The sequence below is a fragment of the Leuresthes tenuis genome, unplaced genomic scaffold (assembly GCF_036924035.1).
Source record: "Leuresthes tenuis unplaced genomic scaffold, fLeuTen1.0.hap1 SCAF_5, whole genome shotgun sequence".
Taxonomy (NCBI): domain Eukaryota; kingdom Metazoa; phylum Chordata; class Actinopteri; order Atheriniformes; family Atherinopsidae; genus Leuresthes; species Leuresthes tenuis.
In genome coordinates this window covers 16,040,217-16,048,166 of record NW_027325359.1, presented here as the reverse complement: position 1 = coordinate 16,048,166, position 7,950 = coordinate 16,040,217, and the positions used below count along the sequence as shown (strand labels likewise).

The 7,950-nt window shown below is 44.7% G+C and overlaps 1 protein-coding gene across 2 annotated transcripts in view; it reads left to right on the top strand.

The window, feature by feature from the left end:
• Positions 1 to 422: 422 nt before the first annotated feature.
• The window catches only part of syt12 (synaptotagmin XII), a 28,966-nt gene continuing 21,438 nt past the window's right edge, over positions 423 to 7,950 (top strand). Inside the window, exon 1 of one of the 2 annotated variants that reach the window (XM_072386272.1) lies at positions 423 to 1,013. The gene's annotated coding sequence lies outside the window, so the exon portion shown is untranslated. The remainder of the gene's footprint in view (positions 1,014 to 7,950) is intronic. The other variant, XM_072386271.1, reaches the window with a different exon arrangement.

Here is a 7,950-nt window from a genome sequence, read left to right as displayed (position 1 = left end):
GGGACTTTTTAGGGGATTCACAGCTGCTGGATGGGGACTCGAATGGGCTGTGAAAAGACGGAACACGTGCGCTGATCCCCTTCTCCTACAGGTTGGGATGTGTGTTTCACATGCAGATACACAGCAATGAAGTGCGTATTCTGTGGAGCCACTGTGCTTTTGGCACGAGGATGAAGAGCCTGAGTAATGCCTCCATGATAGGTGGAATAAAGATGCGTTTTTGCCATCTGAGGTGTTGTTCTCGCACCCTGTCCGCCTTCTGTACAGATGACGGTACACTGAATCATTCCTGACGGCTTAGATCTCAGAGGGAGAAAAGAGGAGGAGGAGGAGGTGGGGTTGTTCTTTGGGGCTAATTTGATCAGCTTGGGGGGGAATCGGGAGGGTTTAATGAGAATCAGATTGGGGAGGGATGCCGAGGGAAGACCTGTAAAGTTTCGAGGATGTCCCCCAAACACTCGCACACCTCCCAGTGATCGCGTTGCGTAACAGCGGTAGAAGTGTGCGTGTGCGTGCGCGCGTGTGTGTGTGAAGCAGGTAGACAGGCGGGCCCTCCTCGGCGGTGGTCGTGTTGTTATTGAGCGGCCCGGTGGAACAAGTTGCGCTGCAGGGGAGGGACTTTCTTCCTGCAGTCGGGGCTGAGCTGTGGCTCAGAGATGCATCTCGCCGCAGCTTCCCAGACTCGGCCGAGCAGCAGGGACGGACTCACACCTCAGAGTTGAGGAGAAACCTTCACCCTCCTCTTCCTCCTCCTCCTCCTCCTCCTACCGACCGCGTCTCGAACCGCTTCCGGATGCGCTGAGACAGCAGGAGGTTTGGACGCCGTTGCCCTCCCTCTCATCCATCCTCTCCAGCTTCTCCTCCTCCGGGGCAGATAAACCCGACCCGCACACCGGGAGTCATTGGATGGAGAGAGGCGCTTGAAAAAAGGAGAGCCGGTGGAGTTGGTCTACCCCCCCTCTCCTCCTCCTCCTCCCCCTCTTCCTCCCTACTGCAGCAGAAGAAAACTCCGGGTAAGAAATGCGTGCTCACTCACTCAGGCCGCTGCGCTCCTCCATGAACAGCAAGGCATCGCAGCCAGACCCGCATGCGTCTCTCCTCTCCTCTCCCCGGCGTCTTTGTGCACACCGAGCGGATTAATTTAAAGCGTGCGGGGGATTAGCGACGCTTCTGAATGCGTCTCCTCAGACTGGATGGTAGATCTGCTCTGGCGCGGCGTATTCCTTTTATGCTCGAGCCAAATATTGACTCGCTCGTGGAGCTGAGTGGGGAGCTGGGTTGTTGGCCTTCAGTGGCGGCAGGGATGAGAGGCGGGGGATAACGAATGGCACCGTGAGCCATCCGTGCGGCACGGAGACGCTGAAGTTGGCGCTGTTCTGGTGAGCAGCCGAGGGCTGTTAGTGGGGAAAACGGCAACAGATGAAAGTACGAGGCTGAGCAGATCCCGGAGACGTGCACGCGTGTCATTAGCGCTCCAGCACACGCAAATCGGGGTAAAGTTGGGTATGCCTGGAGCGCAGTTGTAACGTAGACGTGTTAAGCTACAAAACCTTTCGGTTGAATGTATTTTCAGTTAAAGTCCCACAGGATAAGAACGCCAGCGTGCCAGATCAAGTCAGATTCTGTTCTTCCCATCATGCCAGCAGTTTTTTTTTTTTTTTTGCTTTCCCTGAGCTGTTTTCCACAATGGAGAGAGGCCAGATGGAGAGCAAGGGGCTGTCACATTGTAGTTTGTGCTCAGCTCCTAAACCTCCCAACACATCGACCCCGTGCCTCATTTCTGCTTTTTACTCATTCAAATGACACAGTCTGAAAAGATAACGTCACTCTCCAGCTCAGCTGCTGACAGCTCAGACATTATGCAACCTCCACCAAGGGGGTTACACGTGGATTCTGCGTTCAGACGCTGAAGTGGTTAGTTATCCGTGCATGGTGAGGAAAATGGGCGTTTAGTTGGTAACGATGCTCGTAATGATCCCTTGCAGCGGCAGAATGTTAGAATGTGGCTGGATGCTCCTGACTGTTCGGTCTCAGAAGCTGCCTGGTGTTTTCTCCAGTGACTGAATGCTTGGAAGGGACTTTTGAAGCTCGTTTCGGTTCCCTTTTGTTGTCAGTCAAGGAGACTTGATTGTAGCTTTTTGCACCGGTGTGTGGGAGCAGACTTCAGACAATCGAATAGGATAAAGCACATTTAGAATTTAAAGGGAGATTGAAAACACCCTCTTTTGACATTTCAAACACAAAGAAAACTCGTTGTTGTCGTTTCTCCCGATGTGACGTCACCAAGTGTGCTTGTTTGTGCACTCGACTTTTGTCTACTCCTCAGGACCTGTGAACTCCAACCTTGTCATAACCTGCAGTCCCAGAACTCATAAGGACCAGAACTTGGTGTTAATTTCTGGGGTCCCGGTTAGAGTCAGTTGTGAAATGACTTTAAGGTGTTTCATTGGGCTGCCCAAGCCTGCGTAAGTGGGATAAAGAGGGCGAGCGTGCCTTGAACAGGTTTCCCTTCGTTGAGCTGAAACACGACCTGCTCAGAACTAAATCTCCTCCACCGGCATTTGCAATCATCTCAGCTATTCATTTAATTCCATCTCTCACGCGCAGATGCTGTCCTCGCTGAACTCCTTTGAAGAGAAGTGTGATCGCATTAAGAGAACTAAGAGCACTTAGATGGACAGCAGAGACTCTGTGAGTCTACACACCTAAAACCCACACCCAGCCGTGTCTGAGGCCTTAATGTGTCTCAGCTAATAATTCCAGAATGTATCCCGTGATGGATTGTCTCGTTTTATGGAGATTCCCTCTGGTCAGAGCAGTTTGCAGATGCCTGGTGACGCCGCAGGCCGGAGGGGGAATCGTAAAGTCAAGTATCAGAAGATGAATCACCTTTATGACATGAAAGCTCTGAGAAGTTATCAAGCATTAAACAGTGGTGGATATGGCAAGCCATTTCAACATTTAAAAGCCAGACTGGATATGCAGATATCTGGCATTCAGTTTTGCCTTGTCAGAAAGAACATTTTAGATATTCGCAACTACATTCTCGCTTGGACAAATGACGTCACTTTGCCGTTCATGTGTCACAAATATCTACAATTCAGTTGCGGATATCCACTATGTGAATTACGGATATCTGTAACTGAATTATGACTACTAGTAATTCCAGTTTGAGATATCTACAATTTGATTCTGACTAGTCATAATTCCAGTTCAAGATATCTTTAATTCACCTCAATTATCTACATGTCCCTTTTCAGATATCTTAAATTAAGTTTTGACTAGGCGAAATGACGTTGTAGATATCTGAAACTGGAATTACTACTAGTCGTAATTCACTTAAAGATATCCGTAATTTACACAGCAGATATCTGCAACTGAATTGTATCTGTAATGACAAATCCCAAGTGACGTCATAGTTGTGCCAAGACAAAACTGAATTACAGATATCTCTATATTTCGTTTCGACTAGTTTTTTAATTTTCTCCATTTTGCCTTAAGGAGTGGTTCATGTGCTCGCCTTGTATTTTTTTTTTCATGCAACTGAAAGTGAGGAGAATTCTTTTCGTTTTACTTTAAAGCTGAAAATCTGAAAAACGTGTGCAGTTATCAAATAGCTAATCAATAAAAGTACACTCACAGCCCTTCTCCACTCTGAGACTTTTGGTCCTTCTTCCTACTTTCACATTACCAAAAGTTCATTAACTTTTTGGCCTAAACATTAAGTCAGGTCTAACAGGCGTCTTTGCACCATTAAGTGCCTTTGCTTTGCTTTTGGTGTTGCTTAATTGTGAGGTTGTAAATCTCACTTAATGTATCTTCTAATAAAAAGCGGTTTTATGCCAAGGCACCAGACTGCAGCTCAAGATTACAAAGCTGATGAAAAGTGGATGGAAATGTTCCAGTAAGGCGTGGAAATACGTGGACACTTCTAACTGTCATTTATTGGACTGGCTTTGTGTGTGGACCCATCCTCTCAATGCTGAGTGTTAGTATTTCGGACTTTCTGATGTTTAAAGTCGTTTAGAGTGAAAGCTGCTGACTTTCTCTCACAAACTCCCCACAGAATGCGGATGGAGCTTCTGTTTGCCTTTGAGAAGACAGGGAAAATATTGAACCTCCGAGTTAAATCCCATTCCATATTGGGGGAGTTATTGGAGTTGTCGGGGTGCTTGTGCTTGGCATTATTTTTTAGCACACTTGAGGTTTGCATTGCGTCTCACTCTGCAGCTCTACAGATCTATTAAAGTTAGTTAACTGAGGTAAAGAGGTGTAGAATAAATGCAGGGTTGTTCTAGATGAATCCATGAAATTGTGAAACCTTCATGGTGCCCACAACAACTTAAATCAAGCTCAAACTTTTCATTTAAAGCTGTCACTAACTGTTATCTCATTTGTCTCATTTTGTCTTGTATGGGGCACTACCATCTGGTCAATGCTACAATTTTGTTGGTCGCCACATAGGTCTACCTACCAAACTAGTAACATTAGAAATTGTGTTTTATGCTAAAAAACAGGCTCTTGTGCTGGTTTTGCCCCAAATAAGTGCATTTATACTGTTTACATTTAAAAAAACAAACAAAAAAAACAGGATACAGTCGCTAAAAAAAGCCAGTTACATCCTTTCACATTTCCAGTAGAGCATGTTTTTCCCAGTTTTTCCAGTAATTACTACTGTACCTCACAGGTGACAAACCTGTGACAACAACACTGCAACACTGTATCTTGCAAGGCTCTATTGGATCACATTTTCTGATGATCAAAACTCTGAGAAAATTAGGCCAAATTATTTTCTTTTTTTTACTGGACAACAGGCGTTAATCCCACTCAGTGAGACAGAAAGTGAGCTGCCGGCTGGCTTGCTGTCAGGTGTAAATCGATCATTGCTGTCTTTAAGTCTTAGCTATCGTTTTCACACCTACTATGTGAGACATTAGAGACAGCAAATATGGATTTCTGCGAAGAAAAAGGGAGCTGTGCCCACTCTTGTAGCCGCCAGTGCAGCACCTTGTTTGAAAATGAATTTGCGCACCTGGGTGTTGTGTTCCCATCAGCGCCGATGCCAATTAAACACTTCCCCCTTTGCACAAAAAAAACAGATGTTAGCAGTTTTTTTTTTTTTATCAGTATAGAAAGGGTTCCACTCAGCATTATTAGAACTGTTGCATACACAGTTGAGCGGAGCTACAATTACATCACAAACTGGACCATTATCCTTGTATTAGTATACATGAACTGGAATGATTGTCCGATGCATGACGCTGCGGACTGTGTGAGAAAATATTTAAGACATTCTCCTGCTTCTAACTATCTTTCTGGAGATCATCATAGAATGTGAGTTTAGCTGAATTCACTGCACAGATGTCTTTAAGTTACTGGAAAGGGGATTTTGTCAGGTGATGCTGTAATTATAAAACCAGGATTTTTATTAGAGCAGAGCCACTGTCTGGAATGGCTTTAAGTAATCACAAGGTCACACATAATCTTAATGAAATGTCATCTGATGTCTTTAGCCATCAGACAAAGAAAACACAAAAATATGTGAATAAAAGCAGCTTTTTGGGATTTCAGCTGCATTAATATACACTTACTTTCCTATTTTTGATAAAAGATTCAAGAGGATGGAACCATATGTACAGAATGCCATTGCCTAGTTGAGTCTTATTTGAGCGCAAACACGCAGGGGTAAATTGGGGAGCAATTGCATTCTCTGTGTGTATTTATCCGGTTTAGAAAAACTCGATTTCGTCCGATTTTGGACGGACCAACGTGTTTACATGTATTTTAGGAGTCTGGCTTCTGTCGTATTAACAAAACATTTAGTTTTTTTTCTGGTGCCATGTAAACACACTTTGCTTGTATATGTTAGCAATCTGATATCTAGTACTCAGCTCAGTTCAGCTTTGTAAAGGCACCTATGTGGCTGGTGGCTTTAACCTTCAGACTGCCAAGCCCAATCTAATTTTTGGCAAATCCAAAGAAAGATCAGCTCAGATGCTCCGTTGGCTCAGTATAGCCCCACATGAGAGAAAACTGTATCTGCAGATGCTTCTTCCTGTGGTCTCAGGGTAGTCTTGAGACAAAAACAGCCAGATGGATTGTGGAGACGAGTCATCTTCATATCCACGGGTCTCACTTCAACAGAGTGAATGTATGTACAAATCAAGAAAGAGGCCTTGTGGTGACCAGGGCATGTGAACGCCTGATTGGTTACTTGCCAGGTCTATTTGTGTGAACAGATAACAGTAACACTACTCGGGTTGAGAGAATGCCACCCAGAATTACGCAGGTTCAGGTGTGATTGCTTAGGTTCAGCTTTGATATTGTGTGTGTGGATGGAAAGAATCAGATAAAAGCAGAAGGATATCAAAAGGATGGCCTTGTCAGAAGGAGGAAGAAATGCTGATAAAGAGAAAGAAAGTGGTCTTAGAATGATTGAGGATGGATGTCCTGAAGAAACTTCAAACAGGAGCAGCAAAGGATCAACTTGCCAGATAATCTGTATGGTGACCAAGGATCACATCACAGATAAAACAAATGGTAGGAACTATGTGAGAGTTGTGTCCAAGAAACTCCAACACCAGGCGAACTGATGCTCACAACAGACCCACCTAGCAGGCAGGGGGTGGTGTTAGATCTTCTCTATGGTTTGCTCTTGAACGAATACTTCTTAAGATATACGGCAGGTGTGTAATTTGCTCTGCAACGCTTTAGCAAAACATGTCACTGAGAGGTGCCAAGCTGTCTTCACAAAGTTTGGATGCACAGAGGTTCTTATCACTGGTGAGGGACCACAATTCTCCGGTTCTGAGTTAACCTGTTTTTTTTTTTTTTTTACAAAAGTCTCTGACTTCACATATCTGACAAATTGCTTCAGATTTCCCTTTTGCAATAGAGAAGCCGAAAGAGCTGTCAAGATTTCCCCAAGGCTCTCCTGGTGTACAGGGCCACGGCCCTCATGGCAGCTCCCCAGCTGTTTATGGGGAAGAGAATCCAGATCCAACCAAAATGGCCAAATCAGAAACCTTAGAGCAACAATTCATCTGCACTTCCTAACTTTAGCTTTTCTTTGCCAGATTGCCATCACTGCCTCCTTGTTTGTTCCTGTTTTGCTCTGTGATACTAAGTTTTTTTGTGCCCTGGATGTTGCTCATGGACAAATGAATTAGTTCTTTATTTATCTTTAAATAAAGAGCTGAAATAAACCTGTGTTTGGGTCCCTCATACACACCCTGACGGCTATTACTGACACCTACATCGTTACCACAGCAACTGTTGCAGATAACTTGCACATAACAGCATGAACAGTCTGTCCTGAAGATCTAATTTGATTAGATCTAATGGGATTTTTGTAGTTTCATGCTTTATGTACTGCTGGTAATACGTGTCCACCCTTTTTGTCGCCTTTAGATTGGGGAAGGTTCTCAACAAGGCTTCAAAACCCCGGGTTTGTCGTTTTAGCTGAGTGATGGAGTTATTTGGCTAAAGCGCATATTCTTCCCTCCTTCCTTGGTGCCAACGCTGACATTTAAAAACTGTTGCCAGTGGGTGCTACTTTTACTTAACCATGCACCAAATGAGCTAAGGCAGAAAGTCAAAGTGTAGTTGGCTTGGAAACTGACTGATATGTGAGGAGGGAGGAGGGAGGGAAAGGGACAGAGACGTATTTCTGTGCCTGCTGCACACAGAGTGCTGTGTTGTTATATCAAAGCGTAGCAGCATTTGATTATGAGTTATTGGGCAAGATTAAAAGCAGAATTGATTGCTTGGGTTGCTGCGAGAGCGAGTGAGAAAGAGCACGAGAGCAGCTGACAGGCCTGTGATCCCTTCTTCTTGTATTCCTCCCACCCAGTGCGTTTCTCACCGCTCTCCCTCACAGACACACACTTTTTTCTTTTTATCACTTACCGTTTCCGTTACCTATCTGATTGTGATCTCATTCTCTCCTTA